The sequence below is a fragment of the Bombus fervidus genome, chromosome 10, assembly GCF_041682495.2.
Source record: "Bombus fervidus isolate BK054 chromosome 10, iyBomFerv1, whole genome shotgun sequence".
Taxonomy (NCBI): Eukaryota; Metazoa; Arthropoda; class Insecta; order Hymenoptera; family Apidae; genus Bombus; species Bombus fervidus.
The window spans coordinates 11,192,861-11,214,890 of record NC_091526.1 but is presented as its reverse complement, the minus strand read 5'-3'; the positions used below and the strand labels follow the sequence as shown (position 1 = coordinate 11,214,890).

General features: G+C 43.1%; 1 protein-coding gene across 1 annotated transcript in view; it reads left to right on the top strand.

Moving 5' to 3' along the window:
* Nucleotides 1-7,314: 7,314 nt before the first annotated feature.
* The window catches only part of LOC139991550 (uncharacterized), a 289,560-nt gene continuing 274,844 nt past the window's right edge, over nt 7,315-22,030 (top strand). Inside the window, exon 1 of the mRNA XM_074111933.1 lies at nt 7,315-7,328. The gene's annotated coding sequence lies outside the window, so the exon portion shown is untranslated. The remainder of the gene's footprint in view (nt 7,329-22,030) is intronic.

Sequence of the window (22,030 nt, the reverse complement as noted above, 5' to 3'; positions counted from 1 at the left end):
TTATAATAAATTGAGGTTTATACATAGATATATCTATCGTAATTTCATAATCACCATCAAGTAGTGTAATGGGATCAATGAAATTCACTTACGAAGTAATAAAATAGTTTTCTAATCGACTCGTTGCTTGTAACTCTGCATTTTTAACTTGTAAATTGTCGTCGTAAATGTCGATTCGTTATCGACCATTCGTTAATTATTCGAAAAAGAAATTATCCCTGACTAAAGTATAGCTTGCTAATCGAGGAAAGACTCGACCACTTTTTCATGGATTGAGCAGGTAATCGATAAAACGTAGATTAAAGCGTTTTCATTATCGGTCGGTCGTAGACTTTGTTTCAGAAGAAAGTCTCGTTTCCTTTCCACCTCGTCCCCTCCACGACCCCTAACTAATTACCGGTCACGGAAATAAGAAAGGGTAGTTCATGGAATCTTTTGTTTCCTATTTTATCAATTCTTTATCTCCTTTTTCCCCCCGATATCCTCCATGTAGGTATGCATTTTCATTTCTATTTGTACAATTAATGGATCTAATTTGAATGTCAATTATTCAACCGAGAAAATGACAAACCGTCGTAAATTGGTTGCAACGACGACGAGTATGACGAATGATTTTATGAGGACGTTTACCAGTAATCGTTATTAATTACCGGTAATTGTCGTGAATAATAGGCATTTTTCAAATATTTTCTCTCTTTCCATGATGGACTGCACAGCAACCGAACTGTACCGCGTTCTCTTCGTTTTTCTTCGTTCGCTCGTTCCTCTTCCTCGTCTCGAGAGCGAAACGGCGAGCCGGAGATGGACCGGTCGAGATAACGCCGCGAGGCCGGTAACTGCGGTAATTGTCGGTGATTAGAGGAGTCATAATTACCGGTCCACGTATAACGTTACCAAGTCCATTCATTCTCCGCTCGATTCCTCGCTGTCTTTTCTTTCTCGTTCCTTGCTCCCAAAGCTGCCGAGATTCGTCGATCTTTCGCCAGATACAATGTATAGTAAGTATACGCGATACATTCGAAATCGTTCGATGGCGTGATCGTTTCAACCATCTTTTTGTTCGTCGAAACAAATATCTAATTGGAGCTTGCATTCGTGAAACTGCGAACTGTATGCAACGAGACGGCCTGACGGTCCGACGTAAAGAAACGACTTTCAGACTGTCTCGGCCGGTTCCCACGTGCAGAATGAAGGAACAATTAAAAGATACTTTAATAACACCTCGTCGAAGTTGCCTATTATGGTGCACGCGAGACGATCGCGTCTGGCCCCAAGGGCCGAAAACTCTTTCGAGTCTCGGACGGCCGAGTCTAGCGCAAGATTTTTTTCAGTGACGAGGGTGCTCAGTCATATATCTCCCTCGTGGCACCAGCATGAGTTTCGACGTTTGAACGGCCCACGAAATTATACGTCAGAGGCGAACTTTTCAACGTTAGGTTTCAGTCTAAGAACAAAATCGCGTACGCTCATTGACGAAGGAAAATACTTCGATACTCGGCATTGACACGTTCAAGAGCGACCTTAAGCTTTTCCGATCCTGATGATCCTACAATTTGTATAATCACGCAAATGAAATTACCGATATCATAGAGACTCTTCCCGATTAAATTTCTAATTAGTTCCAATTAATAATCATTCTTATACTCTGATACTCTCGCTCGGATAACGTTTACTTCAATACAATAATTTTACGTAATATCGGATTCCGAGTCCTTACATGATGAATAAATATATCTATAAGAATATAATAAATGCGGTATAAACACAATCGACGATAGTTTGTCGACTTTGAGATGGCGTGTGTATCGAAGTGCGTGCCATGAGAAGCGAGATGCGCGTCAAGATATGTCGAAAGCCATCATGTAGCTTAAATACCACACGTTCGTAATTAACCCCCATAACAAGTTACTTTTCTTTCAACGTCAACGATCCAAAGATCGGACTCAACACCTACCGTGGAAAACCACAATTACCATCATAACCGTAGGAATATCGGGGCAAGCGTATCGTACGTGTCAATGATACCGCTCAATTTCCACGATAATTAGAGCCGATACGTGAAAGTACATGGCAGTTACATCCCCGCGAGAGTCGACCCAATTAGGTATCGATCTTCTCGATAGATATGCCTGCCCATTAACTCCTATAGCTTCTATAACCGTACGAGATGCGGCTTGGATAAAGTGGCCGGCGTGGCTCGGCTGCGTTAGCATCTCAATTATCGATCTCACGGATGTACGTTATCAATCACTCAACGTGTCACTGTGTGAAGACGATTTCCGCCACGGTTTCATCGCCAGTCAAACTGCCAATTGCTCGAGAACACGGAACGCCAGCCGAATACGATAAAACCAGCGTGGCAAAAGTAGAGGTAAAAAAGAGCGCGGATAGACACACGGATAGAGACCATAATCGAGAAGAAATGGTGACAGATAATTATAATCGCAATAAGGGTTAGCCGCGTGTGGTTCGACAATGATATCGGATAATTCCTTCGATAATTAGATACGATAAAAGCGGCGGAGGGTGAATGCGCCGAGGTTGGCCGATGCGAGCACTATGCGTGCAACCAACAGACCAGATACGAACGAATATCGTTGGTTCGAGCAAAAAGGTGTTCTCCGGTCGTCTAGCTGGTGAATTACACGAGGCACGATGCTGTTAGCGACTGTCGTACGAGCTGGCATCAGGAACGGAGCTCGTCGTTATCGTCGATGGTCAACCGATAAGGAGGCTGCTAGGACGCAGCTGTTTCCACCGATCACGATCCATCCTTAAACGCTATTGGCTGATACAGCTGCCGTTTTTAACTCGTCGCTGATTCGTTTGCTCGTCTTCTTTCCTACGTGTATATAACCTGTCGCGAAATCCTCTTTACGCAATCGATACGGGACGAGAAAAGGGGGAACGTTCTCGAGAGCAAGAACGAGTCCCGACGATTTAACGTATTACGATAAGAGTCTATTCGACTAATAGCGGCGTTTAAGCGAATCTGCCCGGAGGTCGATGCCGATAGACCGCGAGTCGGTGAAAGAAGAATGGCGGGTGAGAGAGAGAGAGACTCGTGACGTCACTGGTACATGCAAGATCGTCCGGTTTACGAGCCGAGAAGATAGCACGGAAGACGAAGAACACAGAGAAGAGGGGAAAAAAGTAGAAAAAGAAACGAGACAAGCTGCAGGGAGGAGGTAAAAAGCGAAAGGCGCGAGAAGGGGAAACATTATCCTCCCACGCAGCTCGGGACGGACCTCGAAATTCCGCAGATAAAATCGGCGGTTCGCTCGGCCGACCAATATATCCATAATGGCCGCCCTCTCGGCTCTATTTCGAGTTCGATCTACGCGCCTTTCGTCGGTCGATAACGATATTTCGAAATTAGAGACCGGCCGAGATGGAAAGCGAAGAAAGTTCGACGCCAGAAAAGAACTTCGGCTCCGCTTCCGAAAGTTATCGGTCCAGATGATGCCGATCCAGATGAAATTTTGCAAGTATTATTGGCAGCAGCGGTGGATCTGCGTTGCGAAATTTCCGCTACGAATAATCGTTCGTTAATTCGTCAAGCTCCTCTGATAAATCTTAAGAACGATGATTTTTATCCTTCGTTTCTATTCTCTACGAATGTGGAATTACGAACGGTTACTCGTTTCTTTCGTAATTCGAGCCAATTATTACGACAGCAAGATGTGTTCCAACGCTCGTAAACGAAGCTGTGTACGTTTTACCATTACCGGGTATCCAGGATGTTCACCAAATTCCATCTTGATCGGGCCATCGGTGCCAGCAACGTGATCCAAAACTTGGAAATCGACTTTTGTTCGGAGGTACGTCGCACATCGTAGTCGTGGTAATAACGGGGCGTTAATGAACGAGGGAATGAGCGATAATTAGAGATTCGCACGGTGCGTTTCCGCGTGGAAGGCGGCTCGGAGCGTCGCGATCGAACCGACGACCGAGCAGAGACCTTTCGCAGCCGAAAGGAAAATGGGATCAGATAGCAGCGAGGCCGTTTAGTATGCAGCGATGCATTCATATCAATCGGGGCATGCATATGCAACATCCCGTCCGTGCTTTGCCGGCGCGGACTTGACGTGTGTGCGACGAGGAAAGAGAGAAAAATACCGACGCATAAATTTCGTGCGTGTAGGCATGCGTGACCGTGGTGCGATTGTTAATCGTCGTCGTTCGATTACCGAAATCGCGAGTCGATCGACCAAATCGAGGTCGCGCTACGAGATTCACTTTTTCCTCGATACGCTCTCTTCCGCTTCTTTTCGCCAGACTTTTCAGAAATCTGAAGATTTATTCGTTTATTCGGCAAATCACAGGCGCAAGCTCTGTGCTGGTACAGAGAAGCAAAGGAGTTGCAACGATGAATAAGAAACGTACGACGAAGAAGAGAAAATAAAAAAGAATATAAATACATAAGGAAAAAGATGGACGAAGGAAGTTACATTATCAATGCTGATCGACTCAATTTATGGTATGATCCGGAGAAGAGATCGACCTGTTCGGAGATACTGTTTGCATAGTTGCATATACCGGAATCATATAAAATCGGAGATCATTCGCGAAGATGTTAACCTGGAAGACCAACTTATCGTGAACAAACGCTGAGATTAATTCGTCGAGGTAACGGAAGACTATCAATGTGATTATAAGTTCATCCAATGACCAAGTCTTATCATTAAACTGCGTATTCTTATACATTTACGGCAAGTTAAAAAATACACAAATGTTCAGAATGCATATAACGTTTAATGTAATATTTAAAGGAAAGTTGAGATTATTTAATGTCTACTTGTGGCAATACTTTTTTTGGAAGCATCTAACGACACCAAGGAAGTGATTGATTTTCGATCGCTCATACGATGAAACGATTGATATTCGATCACTTAACGTGGGTTGCGTTTTACGAGAGGACGAATAGAATTTGGTTTGTTCGACGAGTTCCGCAAAAAGCCGAAGAGCCGCGTGGTTCGCACGCAATCGCAAACTGCGACATCCTGCATCGCTCGCGGCTGTAATTATGTTGTAAGTATTTCCGCGAAATATTGCGTGCGAGACAATTTTCCAACGCGTTCCTCTGTAGAATTCTTCGACTCGACGCTAAGGAGTCTGCATAAGACGCGACGTTGAATATTTTACGTCGACAAATCGGTGGTCAGGCTGAAAGTAGTTCCCGGGAAATCTTTCTCGTCGTGAACGGTGGAAAAAAAAAAAAAATAACGCGACGCTTCGTGTTGGAAACGATTGATCCACGGGTCTAACCCTTCTCAACCCTTCTCAATTTTTTCCCATCTTTTCTTTCTCCATCAATTCGCCAATTCTACTTTGTACCGCGTTTTTCTTTTTCTTTTTAGACGAACTCGTCGTGTATCTTCCCGGATGCGTTGCGATTTCTGCGATAACGCAATTTCGCTGGGTCTCGTTCGAGTGGCTCGCGATGGCGCTTAACCGGCGAACCATGCTATATCATTCGTACAGGCATGAATATTCACGGGTCGGCACGTATGTATAAATATGTGCCGACGTTTTGCATACCTGAATACCATAGTTTTCGTACCTTGCACGCCGGAAACGCGATCAACGATCAACGAGTCTACTAATTGGCGTGACAAGAACTAATTGCGAACGATAATCTCTCGCGTGTTTATATTATCGATTGAAATCTAACTTGATTCCATATTAATAGAGAGATATTTTAAACCTATACATACTGGTAACGACACAGGCTGTGGCAAGGCTGATTTACTCACCGGCTGAAACAGAAATTACGTTAAATTAGTATTCCGAAGGAAACACAATCATTTTTCTTATTACTAATTTTAAGTAGACATTAATTTCAACAATAACTTAAACAAATATAATTCAACGTACTCGATAATTTTACTAATCGTTAAGCAATGTGTTAACTCTTTGCACTCCGAATTTTATTTTAATTTCGTTAGCAGCAGCTGCCAACGCTTTTAAGTGTTTTATTTGAAATTTGCTCAAACTAAAAAACAAGACAATTTAAATAAATAAAGGAAGAAACAAATTCACGTAAACACCACTTTTATTCACACTCTTGTTGTATTTTGTAATTTTTAAGTGTATGATATATCTTGAAACAATTTTCAGGATGCAATCCTGGTTTTCTTTCGTACGTTTCACGAAAAAAGCTGAGACTGAAAGAATGTCGAGTGGGATTCGACAAAGGAGCTGCTGAGATAAAAACTGATGTCGAGTCACGCTCGACATAGGAGTGCAAAGTGTTAAAAGTAAAATCATCAAAGTAAAACGAATTAAAAAATTCCAGTGCTCGGAAACACCAAAAGCCTGACTTTCTTATATCCTTCCTTTTCTCTCTACACTTTATCCTTAAAATTAGCGTTGCGCCAGAGTAAAGTTGGTAGCTAAAAAATGAACATAAGTTGGCCGAAGAATCGTGTGTTATTCGCTCGAAAGCTAAAACGCTTAACGGGGATATCGAGCCGGCAGTGGTTCAAGTAAGATCGCTTCACGGTATTTTTCTCTGTAAATCCCGAGCAAAGTGTAGCGAAAGCTGGGTTCCTCGGTCGTGGACGGACGAATGGATGGAAGGGCAGAATGTGTCGGGGTCTCTGGTTGTGCGGGCGAGGGAAGCGGGGCCGAGAGGGGTGGCGAACGTTCTAGTACTCGTACGTGTACGTACACGTAGGAAGGTAGGTGCGCGTAAAGTGTACACAGGCGCGGTACGATGCGGCTGGTAAGAGGAAGACGTGATCGATGCCCGTGGGATGCGAGGGCGTTCCTGGTGCGGGAGGCGCACGAGACAAATGGACGTCGCGCGTCTCCCGACCACGCCTTCCCGCGGGAGAAGAAACTCCGTTGCGTGTACCCTTGCCTTTGCCTCGATTCACGATGCCTTTCTCGAGCTCCTGCGTCCCGACTCGTCTCGTCTCGTTACCCAGCTGGGGGAAGGTAGAAGCGAAACTGCGCCAAGGGTAGTCTGCGCGCGGTAAATTTTTAGCTGGTGCGCCGCGCCAACGCTCCTCCCGAGATAAATTCCGCGCAATAATCCCGCGGTTTACGCGACCATGTTCTATCTCGTTATTTCTCCAAGAGTAGAAAACGGATGCGTCAGTGAACCAATTCCTCCCGTTGGAATTTTAGTCGTTAAAGGACCAAACGCTTCCGCGCTGGTTTAAAGGGCAGCGTTTCTGGAAGCGTTTCGGAGCTTTGTTCAAGAGCTTTCAGGAATGGAGGGTCGATGCGGCGGAGCTCTTACGGTAAATGATTTCCATGACCCTCGAAAAGCGAGGAAAACGTCGGCGAAATTGTTGAAACGTTCGCATCGAGTTTGGTAGGTACGTGCAGATTTTACGGCGATTTACGATAATGTATTTTGGCAATATCCAGTAATTTCACGATTGGTTAGTCGAATTGGATAATCGAGTAATTCAATTCGGAAGGATCCTATTTGTTTAAATCTCGTTCGGTTTTGCAGAAATAAATTTATCAGGATATCTTCTGAGATCGCTCAGCGATCAAATCGTTTTTCACTTTGCGAGAATATGAAACAGCGGGTGGAATAGAAACGAATGAAATAAAAATTCAAATTTATTGACGTCGCGATGGTTTCATTAGCGTCGCTTCTATTACGCTCGATCGCAAATAAATAAAGACGACGTATGTATTATAAGTGACGTGCACCGACGATACGTTACATTGCACGGAGAGATTTCTAAACATAGCTGGACTTGTCAGCTTGTTATTCAGGCACACGATGTTTTCGCGATTTTTCTTTTACTAGAAGAGAGCCGGAACGTTTCTTGGCGAACGGCACACGCACGCCGTGTCTATAAATAATACTAGCTGGCGAGTACCAGTCGAGGAAAAATGGAGGCGAAGAAGGAGACTCGCACACACGGAGAAAGCTACGATATTTAAATTCAAGCAAGCCACGACGAACTACAAACAAGACGAACGTCGATAAATATTCAACGGGCCCAGGAAGTGAACTCGGACGATGGTCGTCGTCCCTGCGGCTACGTACGTACGTACCATTTGCTTGCCGAATCGACTGCACCTGCGACGTTCGCACGCGTCGATTCTCCAAAACTGACGCCATTAAATCTTACGTAGTGACGTTTCTCCGCTTAAAAACTCTCAATTAATCAAGGAAACGCAAGGTGAACGTATCTTTGCTCGTCAAATTTCATCGATACGAGTGAATTATTTCGTCGCAGTTCTTTCGTAATTGACGACGAATATTTTACGGACATTTATGTATTTATGGGTAATTTAAAGGTGCACAAATGTATGAAATATATAACACGCGAATAATAAATAAAGCGTGCATAGTAAAGTATTCGACGTGATGTAAAAAGGACGAAACGAATTTCTCTATAGATTCACATTTCCTCTATAGACTCAGCAGCGTTCTACCACGAAAATATGAATTTCCATACGCTTTCTCGGTTTAACGACGAGCAGAAATTTGGTCGATGGAGGATTTTTGTGAATTTATCAAAAATTTGGAAACGCAAAAGCGCGTAAAGTACGTGGAAGAAATATTCAACGAATTGCTGGAATTCCTTCTAATAACTTTAATGTTAAAAACAAGATAATTAACGAGTTGATCAATGGTAACGGCAATAATCGAAAAATGAACGGCACAACTCGAAAAGACATCCTTTATAAAATTCCCATGATAAAGGGACAAGATTTTGTTGCATTTTTCTTGCATGCACGGCTTCCTTAGTAACATCGAAACGGCGTGCTTCCTACATATAATTTAAAAGTATAATATTGTCCTCTAACAAATTGTTTCTAGAACAACGATATTGGCCGAACGATAACGCGCGGTATAATTAACACGAACGTAGATGTCAGATCAATAAGATGAAGGTGTGCGTGTCGTCGTCATGGGGGACGACAAGGGAGAGCCGGAATTCAGAATCGTCGCTGATATCGATCGTCAATCCCGCGACAGGGGACGCTTCAACGAAGGAACACCGTTAATTACTTCCGTTTTCGCGAAAACGTGTCGCTATTAAAGCGGAGCCTCTCGAGGGTCTCCAAACTTTTGGCAGAATGCCGTAAATACGAGAGGGTACCTCGAGAACCTCGTTGCCTCCCTTTTGCATCAGCCTAAGGACGAATTGTCTCAATTAGTTTTCCTGCCGCGAATCCAACATCGAGTGAAAGAAGAAGCAGCAATTATTCGGAATAAGGTACACTTCGCCGATTTCGATGGCCTTGGAACGTATTGTCCAGCTTGACAATTTGCGCAATTGTTTCTTATGCGACAAAAATTCATTTATCCGAACCGATCAGAACCGAGAAACAATTCGCTAGACTTTAGCGCAACTAGAATTCATATGGCAGGAGCTCGATGATTCTGAATGATGATTGATGGAGTGATTTTTCATTTCATATAATATTAGTACATGTAAAATATCGTTTTATATAATAAAATTTTAATTGCCCGTAATTTGTCCAAAATATCGTAGATTTATATCTTTCAAATAAAATGATGAACCTTAGAATTGAACAAGTTTTAGAACGAAGCTGTTGTAATTTCCTTATTTATACATCACTTAAAGATAATTTGCGCATTAAAAAAGCTTTTAAAAACTTTTCCTAAATGACAATTTCACGTTACCAAAATTATCCTACCTGTTCCCAAAACTGCGTTCGCGTAAGGAAATCGCACGAATATCCTGATTGCGCGTTAATGTCACCATAAATCTAAATCTTCTTAACATCGAATATACCGATTTATAATCTCCTTTTTCGATACGCTTGATAATTAACGATAGGACGAAGCTGAATGATAAAAATAATATTGGCAAATTCAAACTCCAAAGAAACGACGTTTCTCAAGGCAGTAACTAAAATTCGGTTCTTGTGAGTGCAGCACAATTAAATCGAGTTTTAGTTTTAATAAATAAGTACAACTGCTACAACTGCCTGCCTTAGTTTTCAAGATCTTCTTAAAAAAACTTCGATTAAATTCTAGTTAGAATTACGCTACGTTGTTGTAGATGGCTGTCCGACGAGTAATGATCGAAGAAGCGATCACTCGAAGTTGAGGGAAAAAGGAAGAAAGGAGCAGGATTCGAATTTCGGTTCGTTCAACGTGGGATGAGTCGTAAGCTTGGTCGACAGTGAGACACGTCGTTTACAATGGCAGAGGAGGACGCGTGAGACGCGTCAAAGTTGCGTACCATTGACCGGGAGACCACCCAAAGCGATGGTCCCGAACGAACACCGACTATCATCGAGGACGGCTAACGATAGCGAAAACCTGTCCTAACAGCGGGATCCGCGAGATAAGGTGGTGAATGCAGGTGTTTAGCGCTCAGCCAGTCATCGCATTGTCATTACTTACGACTGACACTGAACCCAGTCAACCCTGGGAGTGGTACGTCGCTGGACTCCACGGGTGTCGAACACCCTTTTAAAGATCGACCATCATCGGTAGTAAGCGAGAAGAAAAACCTTCGCCTTTGGACAAAACGGGAAGAAATTCGCGGTTTTCAACATTGTAAATGTCAGTTGGCTTTCGGACCATGAAGCCTCGTCTAGATCGGTCAAGTTACTTGAATTTAAAAGTCGTTTGAGTGGTTCAAGTAGTTAATATCATTTGAAATTAAATAACTCGATTAGAAGAGGATGAGAGTAGAAGTTTGAAGAAATATTTCGAATCAAGCAAAGAATTAGATAAAGAATTGATCTGCACGAGGATTAAGAACCTAGCGTTTTTAATATCTAAAGAGGGACAGGAATTTTTATAGATTAATTTACGAAACAAGGTGTGTCGAAAGATTTACAGGCGATTGACGGGTCGAAAGCACCTGTGTAAGTTGAATAGACACGCGTGTTCCACGCGAGTCGAGTCATAGTTGAAGAGAAGAGTCTTCGATGGTACAACGTGGGCTTGTACGGTCGTCGAGACGTTCGTTCGATAAAGATCTCGATTCTCGCGTACTTCACTGCGTGGGTTCTTGGTTTTTCATGGCTTTTCGAACCGGATATGCAGGATCGCAAGTAATAGTTTCGAATAAAGCGTTTTCGCTTAACCTAAGCGAGTGGGTACGGTACATAGGATTGGAATTTTTTCATAAAAAGTCGTCGAAATAAAATTGTACTCCAAGCAGATTCCCAAGCAGAAGTAACGGATTTATTCGTTTAATTTGAGGAGGGTTGTGGTATTCCTTTGATGCAGCGATTTACGTGATTTACGATAGCTGGTATTTTTTTTTTTTCATGCCTCACGAGCATCTCCAGTCCAGCGTGGGACGATAATTTTCCATAATTATTCTGCCACTAGTGGGGCATGCACGTTAGGGACTCACTAACGAGCTTACGTCACGAAACGAACGAATCGACACTACGTTCTTATACCGTTACTACAGAAATTGCTTTTCGTGTCAGTGGGACAATTACTGCAAACACGTCCAGAGACGATCACGGCGATACGCATATGGAAGTAACGCGAAGAAGCATCGTTATCAGAGAAACTGATTCCCTTCTCTAGAGGAAATGTCCACGAGATGACCAAAAATCTGGCAAATCTCGTGGTTTTATCTTTAATGCGTCCAAGGATTTACGTGCGATCGGTAATGACGCTTTTTGCCCTGACAACGACTGAATTTATTAAGTTCGTCACGCGTCATCATCACTCGGCGATTTTAAAAGAGAATTGCCAAGGTTGAGTGCAAATCACCGGTCATCGAGCTCACTCGGATCGCGAATTACTTTGGTACGCGTGTAGCTTCCACACGATCGCCTCGACAAACTACCTCTAATTGTCCGTGTCTAACCTGAGTACGCGTCAAGAGACTTCCTTTTCTCGCCTGAGGGATGCAAATTAACTGCAATTTTTCGAAAAATTCTATCCATCGTATTGCACAATGTAAACCTGTAGCATATAGTGACATTATGTCCAGATTTCATGGTTCCATATAAATACATATTTCGTAGTGAGTATTCCGATTTAAAAAAAGAGCGTCAAATGTTGAAAATATACACGTGATGTGGTGAAATTGGCACAAATCAATTCGTTTAAAATGTTCGTATACTTAAAGAGACACTGAAGTATTAGGTTGTCCGAAAAGTGTCTTTCTTTTACAAATGCGTGCTTTAAAACGATGCATTTTTATACGAACATGAAACCTAATCTGTCGAACGTTGTGATCTTTATTTTGATAGAAGAAAATGGATCATACGTAATTCGATAAAATAATATAAAACGAAAAATATTGTGCATTCATTATTTCCTTATAAAACGAAAGAAACTTCTCGGACGACCTAGCTTTCATATCTTCTTATATTTTCGGTTATTCTATGATCCATCTACAACCATCTACGACCCAGCGCATACTCTTTTATTCTTCGTACAATCCGATTTTCATCTAACTTCGATTTAATTCGATTTCCATTCAACTTTTAAGTCGAAGAATCCTTCTGACTTCGATTATACTACGAATATACACGAATTTAGGCATACACCGTGTACGATCTTGGAAAAGCGACGAACGAACGCGAAGTGGACGCACGCGCCACGGATGCGTATATATAAAACGTGTCCCGTGTCATGCTCGTGCCCGTGCTCGTGTATACGCGTGCGTGCGTGCGCGTGAATAGCGTGTGCTCGATGCGTCACGGTTCTCTGACTGCGGGCCACCACGCCCATCGCGACCGCACTCGTTCGTCCATGACGCGGAGCAAAGACGCCGATGTCGGTCGTCTTGCATCGCAAACATGTCCAAAGGGTGGATGCACCCCGGTGCCAGAAATACGTGCTAAAGAAAAATCGCCACGCTTCGTTGCCGGGAAACATCGGCGGAACGTCACGCGCACTTTCAGCGCCGTTTCCACCGAGCAATTAGATATTTTGTTGATCGTATTTTACAACGAAGTGGGAGAGGACGTTTTAAGAGGCTTGATACTCGAGCGAATCTTGCGGTTTCGAGCCGTTGAAGATCCTGAGAGAACGCGTTAACTTCATTCAGCGACGATTAGAAGCGTCAGACCGTGACCAAGAAGAAGAGAAACTGTCGACGAACACGCACGCTAGGCGGTAAAGATATGCCATGGGAGAAATTTTCCTTTTTCATCGGCAGTGAAATTTATCCGAGTATTTAAAGGATGCGATTGGAAATTACCCGACCTAACGGTGGAAGGCGATTAAAACTCGATTGAGCCATAGAAGTATAGGCTAAGATAATGTTATTTGTGTCAGTAGAAATAATTCAAAAATAATTCAAACAATTTGCTTTGTACTTGAAGGGTTTCTAAGAAAGATGATTCTTGTCCATGTTTTTCCTTTTACAGGTAAGCAAAAGAGTACCAGAATATCGTCGTTCAATTTAAGATATTTGATTATTATTTTGTAACAGTTTAATATATCATTATTTAAGATTAAAAAAAAAAAAAAAATACACGGAATTGATGGAAAAAAGTGTATACTCGTCACGAAGAAAAGGAACTATTTTGTGTTATGACCTGTTAGTAATAAAATGAAAAATCTAAAGTCACTTCGCTACAACTTAATTCCATCTTATAACAGCCGCACGTACTCTGTCTTTAACGAGTATCTCGTCGTTGCTTGCTTTTTTGCGACACACTTTAGGTACGCGTTCTTCAAAATTTTCAAAGTGGTCGCAACAGCTAACTGGTTAAGTTAAATTACCATATCTCACCCTACCGCGATAAAACGATGCGATATTTCGTAAAGTACACAATATTCTCTCGCTCCTTCGTCATTATATTAAAGACTAACAACGCCCCATAACGTACAACAAACAGTATTTATTCTATGCAAAGTTCAAGGTTCGATTTAAAGATATCAAAATCTACCTGCCTCGTCTAACCGTAGCTTATTCCACCGTGGTGAAACGATGGAATATCTCGCAATCGTATCGAGATTTATCTTCGGCCGATCGAGTGAGCGAGCGAAGGCGGAAAACGAGTGCTACGTAAGATCAAATACCGGGAGCTCCTTATCCGTACGCGCGTGCACGTTATACCGGGGCAGGAAACTCGGAATCAGAGATCCCGTCGGATGGCGATGGGGAATAATTGCGCGTTTGCGCTCGTTGCGGGAGGAGGATTCCATGGCCGCCTCCACGACTCCCGGTAGTAATTATCGAATCTCTCCTCCTCCTCCTCCTCCTCCTCCTCCTCTTCTACCTCCTCCTCCTATGCCCTCCTCTTTTGCCCTACTCGGTCGGTATGGCTCCTTCGCCCCTTATTTCTCTCCGACTCGTGTATTATTATTCGGTGTGTGCACCTACTGGCTAGCTAAGCACCGTCGGACTCCACGGGTATCCAGCATCGGTACTCTCCGGGCCATCCGGCCTGGATCAGAAGCCAGTCTGACACGAAGATTACTGGAATTAAGCCTTTAATTCCCAAGCAACGCGACTCTCGCTCCAACAACCAATCGCCTGGGATTTTTTCCCCCTTGTGCCCCAGCACCGTCCGACCAGATACATTCACAAAGTGTCCGATGCCAATTTCGATGATACATCGTGCGTGCAATCGTTGTAGATAATCGTACAGCGGACAAAATTGTAAAGCTGGCAAGAGAAATGTAAGTACATTTGTCCCTCGAATTTCAAACACATTGAATTCTAGTAATTGCGTAATATGTTCGGCGGTGTACGATTGATTCGACCGAGTTCGCTCGCACTGTAATGACGCCAACGAGCTGGATATATGACAATTTAATTGCGTAATTGGTAAGTTCGCGCCAAGTGGAGCTCCACCTTCTTGGGCAGGGCTCCTATTGGTACTGTTGCGTCGACGAGAAATGAAACTGTCCCATCGCTACAAATCGATCGGACGCCGGATCGAGATCATCGACGATGTCTCAATCGAGAGGAGACCGCCGGCGATAATATCGATCCTGTACCACGCGCTCTATTAAAATTTCTCTGGAAGGTGACAGGTAACATTTTCGCATCGCCTCTGCTCGTTGCTAGCGATTAAAATGCAAATTAGTGCTCTCGCTTGTAAAAATACTCGGACACTGCGATATGCTCGGTTAACTCGTTCCTCGGAAGACGCTACGATCGTAGTCGTGGAAAATATCGCCGGTACGATTCAGCGAAGAGTAAAACACAGCGGAACTAAATCTTCCCTTTTCTCGTGGATAACTTTGCCAGTTTCTGTTAATCGTTCTATATCCGCGTACTAGCCGTATCCTTTAATGGCTACACTATCGTGCAGCGTGGAATACCAAATGAGACTCGATATACCCTGGAAGTCGACTACTATGACAACTTGGCTCGAGTCTGAGAAATACTAGCAGGTGTATGACGAACTAAACTACAGACTTTTTAGCCTACTTCGAGTCTAAATACGATTCAGGATTTAAATGTGCATGTATTACCATACGCTTCCAAGAACAAAGTGTCAATTAGACACAGAGTTCAACACGGAATATATTATTCCCTTCGTTGCTTACGAAATGTTCGTCAATGCCGAAACTTAACCCTTTGTATTCAGACAAACTTTTCTTTTTATCAACCCGCCATTTGATGCATCGCAGTTGTGTCTCGCCTTGACTTTGTCGCGGTCAAACTGCTAAAATCTGCTCGCGATACGTTCACTTTTAAGTTCGGACAAAGAGCAAGTGTTTTACAAACGCAGGATCTCGTTTGCACAAAAAGATCTTACCGCGAACTGTGAAATGTGCGAAAGTGGGAACGAATCACTTGAAATTGTTCTTCTTATCGTGTTAGTTCAGCAACGCAGTATTATTAATACCAAATGAAATATTTATATTCTTCAGATAGATTAGCAGGCTTTGTAGGTTTAGCTCGACTTTGAGAAACATTCGCAGGTGTATGTCGAAGCGAAGCGGCACCTTTTTATCCCTCTTCGACCCCAAATACAATTCCGGGGTTGGAAACCTGTGGAAGAACAAGAGGCCCACGCGCCAAAATTTGTATCTTTGGTCGGATCATCGTACCGCCAACGCAACCTTTGGTAATTACCTTGACAGAGATACCGATCTACCGCCCCGAGGAACTCGGGAAATTTTTTCAAAGAAAACCTACCACAACCACCACCCAGGTTGCCCTCGTGTTCGACACAGGCTCGGAATGTTTCAAAAGCTACGTACACGTTTCGACAATTTTTCTTTTGCGGAATACGAAGTTATCTCGGTCGTTTCAGAGTAGGACGAATATAAAAAATAAATGCATTCGTTTTGCGATGACAGCTCGATGCGCGGTGTCTGCAGTTGGCCAGTTTTATTACGCGTAAACGCATGTTGCACGATATTCCGAGCGTCGAGGAAACGCAGCAACGTGTCATCAACGATGTTGCGACGATCGTATGGCTATCGGGCAGCCTGTAAATTTGTGATTCCCGATGGAAATCGCATGACGCTAGAACCGCGTGTGCTTCGATTCCAAAATTGTTGTGGCAATGTTGTTGCAACGAAAAACGATATCTCGAATATGATTGCGCTATGTTCGGCTATCGAGCTTCATCCTTCGCGGAGTCTTTATCCCTTCGAGGATTAAATTTTTTGTACGTATCGAGAAAAATGTATTATTGTATATTATTTGTTTTTCTATGAAACTATCAAATGGATTCTTTGCACCTATTTTCAAAATTACCAAGTTATTTTTTCTCTTCGATTATTTCAGATTAATATCGTTTATCTCTTAGTCATCGATTAAGAGAATGTCGAAAGATCAGCAAAAAATGGACTCGCGTTTGTTCCGCGCAGTTTTTATACGTCTCAACATAAACAACTCAACAAATATGCCGACTATAATTGCAAATATCGTGACTCTTCACAGATTGATCGTTTCTACGTATTATTTTTATGTGTCACGAACGTGAAAATTAAGGGGTTGTATAAATATTTCCGTAGGATAGTCGAGTAAAGTAACTACAAAGCCTGTAACATTAAAGCAAAGGCCCGTTTCGAAGCATACGCAATATGTCTCCTTGTCCACGATACTTTTCACCGCTTGTCGCAACTGCAAGTAGCTAGAACTGTCAGTGTTCGAGCTTAGTCATTTTTACTCGAGGACAAAGTCTCGTAACGTATTATCTGCAAACTGCAATTGTTGATCGCGGCCGGAAGTCACACGTGACGCATGCATTTTTTTTTTTTTCCTTGCGGTAACCTGGCCGCCGTTGACACGGGGTATTACGTGGGCGTGTAAAGTTGGCGATACGTGGGTCGCGAAACTTTTGTGGGCCGTACAAACGAAAGGAAGCGAACTTTGCTCTTCGTGTCGATCGTATCACCGTTAATTTTCTTTCATCCTCGATACTCCTCGCTTCAAACTTTCTCGTGCATTTATTCGACCGCTCGTTTCGCTGACGCTGGCCTTATCTATCCCGCAAATTGTTTGATAGTCCCTTATCAAGATCCGCGAAACGGAAATCCCATTTGAGACCGATCAATTAACGCGAGGTTTTCTCGACCCTGTAACCACCGATCGACAAACCGGTGACTTTGTTTCGCTCCTAAAGCAAACGTTAAGAAAACCAACGTTTAGCATCCCCTGGGGACACATTAGGGTGGCAGAGAAAGAGAGAGAGAGAGACTGAGAGAGTAGATTAGGGATCGAGTGCTTACGACTCGTCCCTTAATCGCAACCGGAGTCAATATCGTCGCCAAATTCGAGCTCCATTGGCGCAAATAGAGTGCCTATAAATAACGAGGCCACCCCGAGTGTTGTGATTATATTACCTACGTCGACGAATCGAACAGGCGAGGAGAGAGAGAGAGAGAGAGAGAGAGAGGAACGACGATACCAATGACGCCGCGAGGCTTTCAGGATCGTGGTGAACGAGGAAACGCTTTGTGGGTAGGGAAAACCCGGGGGAGTCTGTGGTAGATTAAATCTCCGCTGGTTAGCGTTTGATTAAACTTGGGAGTGAGAGCAATGTTAATGCTTGGTCTGCGCTTGATTGCGCGCCAACGAAATTGACATGGCGAGTGCGACACGCGTCGTAAAACAGAGCCTAGTTTCTGATTTCTTTTTTTTTTTTCCTAACCGAGATTCGTTTTCGTGTTTTATGGCCGCGTAGTTTGTCTGTCACCTCCACTGAATTACAGCTGCAGCTTGACAAAAATTCTGCCTTTCCCATCGAACGAATATACACTCGCCGCTAGTTGCTTGGCAGCTGTATACAAAGACGTAACAGAGAGTTGTTGGATAAAAATATCGTACGCCATGGTACACGATGTTTCTACCTTTTCAACCTACAAAGACGCTCACGGGCGTGCGTCCACTCATTCATAACGCCTTCGACAGATTTGTTTAATTACTTAATTGCCTGCTTCGGGCCGGCCGATACATTCTGCCAATGTAGCTGGCGCTGGCAGATGTCGAAACCCTTTGGGCGAAAGGAAGAACGAGTACCCGTCTTATCTGACGTCCTCTTGGAAATAAATTTACGCAACGAGCGTTCAACGTGGACGACATCGAAAAGATACAACCGGCCAACGAACGATCTTCATCTGCAAGATGGAATCGATCACTCGCGCACCAGCGACAGCCACGCGATCGGGCAGTCCACCGCGCGTCTTTTCCTGCTCTCAAATTGAATCGGAGTCGATATTAACCTTCTTGAGGAATCGCGTAGTGGGGAAGAAAAGAAGAAAATAAGAGAAACAAAGTGGGGAAGAGTTCGAGTCGGAGCGAAGGGGCCTCACAATTAGCGCATACATCACTGGTTGAGAGGCCGCGAGGGGTTAGGAGAGGGCCCCGTACTGGCAACCTGTTATTATATACGCGGCCCGAAATACGCATGTATCACTCACGCACACACGTTTTCGCCGTGGAACACGTACGGCCCGTCGGTGGATTAATTCGCACGCGGCCCGATCGCGAACGACGATGGGAGGCGCGCCACTTGTACGACGAAACTCGATTTACGACCGAGGATCTTCGTCTTTCTTATCCTTAGCCAGGATCCTTATCGTAACACGTCTATGCGCGATCGTCCCTATCAATCGATAAGCGCGAACGTTCGCGAAAACATTCCGCTTTATTTAAATATCTCGCCGTGGCCAACGACCATTTAATTAATATTTAGATAAACGCCCGTGGAAATGATTTATCGAGATAGTAACGTAAATCGATGTACACGTGTAAATCAAATAGACGAGAAAAATTCGATCGCGTAGGCCGCGAAAATCGCGTGAAAGAGATATCGCGTAGAGGTATGTGTATCGAGTCGTCTAACATTTTAAAAGAGGAAACACCGCCGGATAACTAACGGCCGAATCGTTGGCCGATTAATAGCAACATTTTTTTACGGATACACGTAATTGATAGCTTCGAATAATGAACGTTCGTGTGTACGATCGACTCGAGAGATACGGGCGGAAATAATTAATGCGTCTCCTGCGACATTAATAATCGATGATGCAATTGGAATCTACTATACAATGATCGTTCCTGCGAACTGATAATATTTCACCTATGGCCGGTGTACATTAAAGAAACTTCAAGTAATTCTCGTGTACAGCGTTCACGATTTCGAAATACGCTATTTATCGCATTTTATCGCTAGAATTATCAAGTTAGTAAAAATGTCCGATAATTTTCTACCGTTGTAGTTAATACAGACATGGAAATGTCTTTAGTAATGTCGATGATTAATGATATTCACTTTCATTGAAACAGAAATATGATTTACATACGAAGGCCATGGATGAGAAACGTAGCAAATCACATTCTTCTTATCTTTTATAGAAGAGCAAGCTTTAAATTAAATCCGTAGAAAAGTATCTTTAAAATTCAGTACGTTATCAAGCCATTCCATGTCACCAAGATTCTCTTTACATACTTGATTTATTAGAACTATGCGTACGTTAAAATATTTTTTGCCTTTGCTTTTCACAAAACTCCTTCGACTCATAAATCATTTTTAAAAGACATTTTTAACAGGTTATTTCATTTCCATTTCTGAAATTCCCAGACATATGCAAATATGTCATATTAAAATTCTGTTTAATCATAAACAGTGACATTAAAGACACAAAATAAAGAAAAATATATTTATTACGTCTTCCTCTTGCGATCTTCGTGTACTTATTGATCCCCGTCGTATCACTTTAATTCCCATTAACTATGAACAACGCATTTATATGAGCATATGAGCGTATTAAAGGACACTTCTAACGTTAAACGTAGAACGAAAGAAGAAAGATATTTTTGGCAAGTCATCGGAAGAAGTAATTTGACAAGGATCGTATCATAAATAATTGATCGGCAGTTCAGGTATTAATAACAGCTACAGCATCCAAGTACCGGGATCGTGTCAAGGACCACCCGCGGCGAGTTGGCCCGACAATGCCGGGGACAGACGACACGACACAATCAGAGACTCCCTGTTCCGTTACCAGGCTTGCTAATAAATTATTAAAGGGACACCCTCTGGAAGTGACGTCGGAATATTACGGTAAGAATGAGTGTCCCGTTTCTCGTTGCTGGTTCATATCGTACATAGCGTATCTTTGCAAAAAACTTATCTCATCCCGGAGACTGAGCTAAATCCGTGGCTCGTTTCTTTTTCCATTTGCGGAAAAATGTAGTAACCCTGACATTACGGCGGGTTCTTGTCAGCCGGACATAGCGCTACATAAAGCGATCATAATTTTCGCGTCTGACACGGGCAAGATTAATTGCCGTATTAATTTTGCTCGTGTATATTTTTCATTCGAGCTACGTGCTTGTGACAGGTAATTAAACAGCATTTAAACCTGGCCACGCTAAAGTGAAAATTGAGAATCTCGTTCGGCTATCGAGTCTCCTATAATAAGAGATTTTCGTCGATAAGAGGCGTGTTTCGCGAGAAACGGACCCAACTATCAGGTTATTGTGAAAGTCGTATAAAGTATGTTTTAAGTCGTTCACGCACTGCCGATCATAGAATATTAGAACACTGACTCGTTATATTTTTTAGGAAATTTACAGCAGATTTATATAGTGCGAATGAAATGATAAGTAGATTTCAGCTAACTAGAAAATATAACTTGAAGCGTTTCCATAGCGTTAAAGTTAAATACGGTAAAATTTGGAACGCCATATTAACCGTGAGATAATGCCCTTTCCTTTGCCTCTTCGTCTTATCGACAGATTTTCGATCTGAGACGGGCCCTGCCTTTTCGAAATGCGTGCTGTGCATCGTGAACTATTTACAGTGAAAGTCCAAAACAAAACAGCGGAAACACAATAGACAACGGCACGCTTGATAACGCGGAGCGGTTCTTGGTTTTTTGGAAATTTCTCCCACCTTGAACCAGGTTAGAAAAGAGTGACTCGCAGTTGGTAGCGGAAATATCCAATAATTCTTTGTCTTTACCTCGAAGCAGAAGGTGTCACGATAAATTTCCAATATCTTGAAAGAGTTCATTTTCCTCGTGTCGAATCCAAGAGAAGTCACTCTACAAATGCACATACTCATAAGCAAAGAATGCAAAATTCGTGTCAATATATATCGGATCATAGTAAATGGAATAATTACGAGTTATCTAACTAACGATAATTATCGCGACTTTCATGTATAGCTAATTTCGTGATAGTGGCACGTGTCGTTATCTAAGCCTGTTGGGAAGTGTGCGCAATTTACGCAGCGCTAATTCGGAGAAGCTTCATTAGACCGACCTCGAGGCCCGTACTTAGACGACGCGGGGGGTATAATCATAGTTTAAATTCGGCTCCCATCCATTGAAAATCAGTGGCTCTGACCCGCTTCGCAATCAGGATACCGGTTAGGGAGATGGTAGGTGGGGGCTATCATGGGGCATTTGATCCGCGGCGGGTCATCAATATTGCATGAGGGGAGCACGGACGCGCGTACGATCATGCCAAATGCTGGGAATCAAAATAGTGACGGAGTTTATAGTTCGAGAGAGGGAACTGCTATTCCCCTCGTTGGCGAGCACGAGCCGGAGTCACGTTGCATCGACACACGCGGAAGATGCACCTTGCACGAAAAAAATGTCACGACTTTGTGCCTCGCTGGAGGCTCAATCCTTTATCCGACTTCCTTTCGATTCCCAGTTTTTACT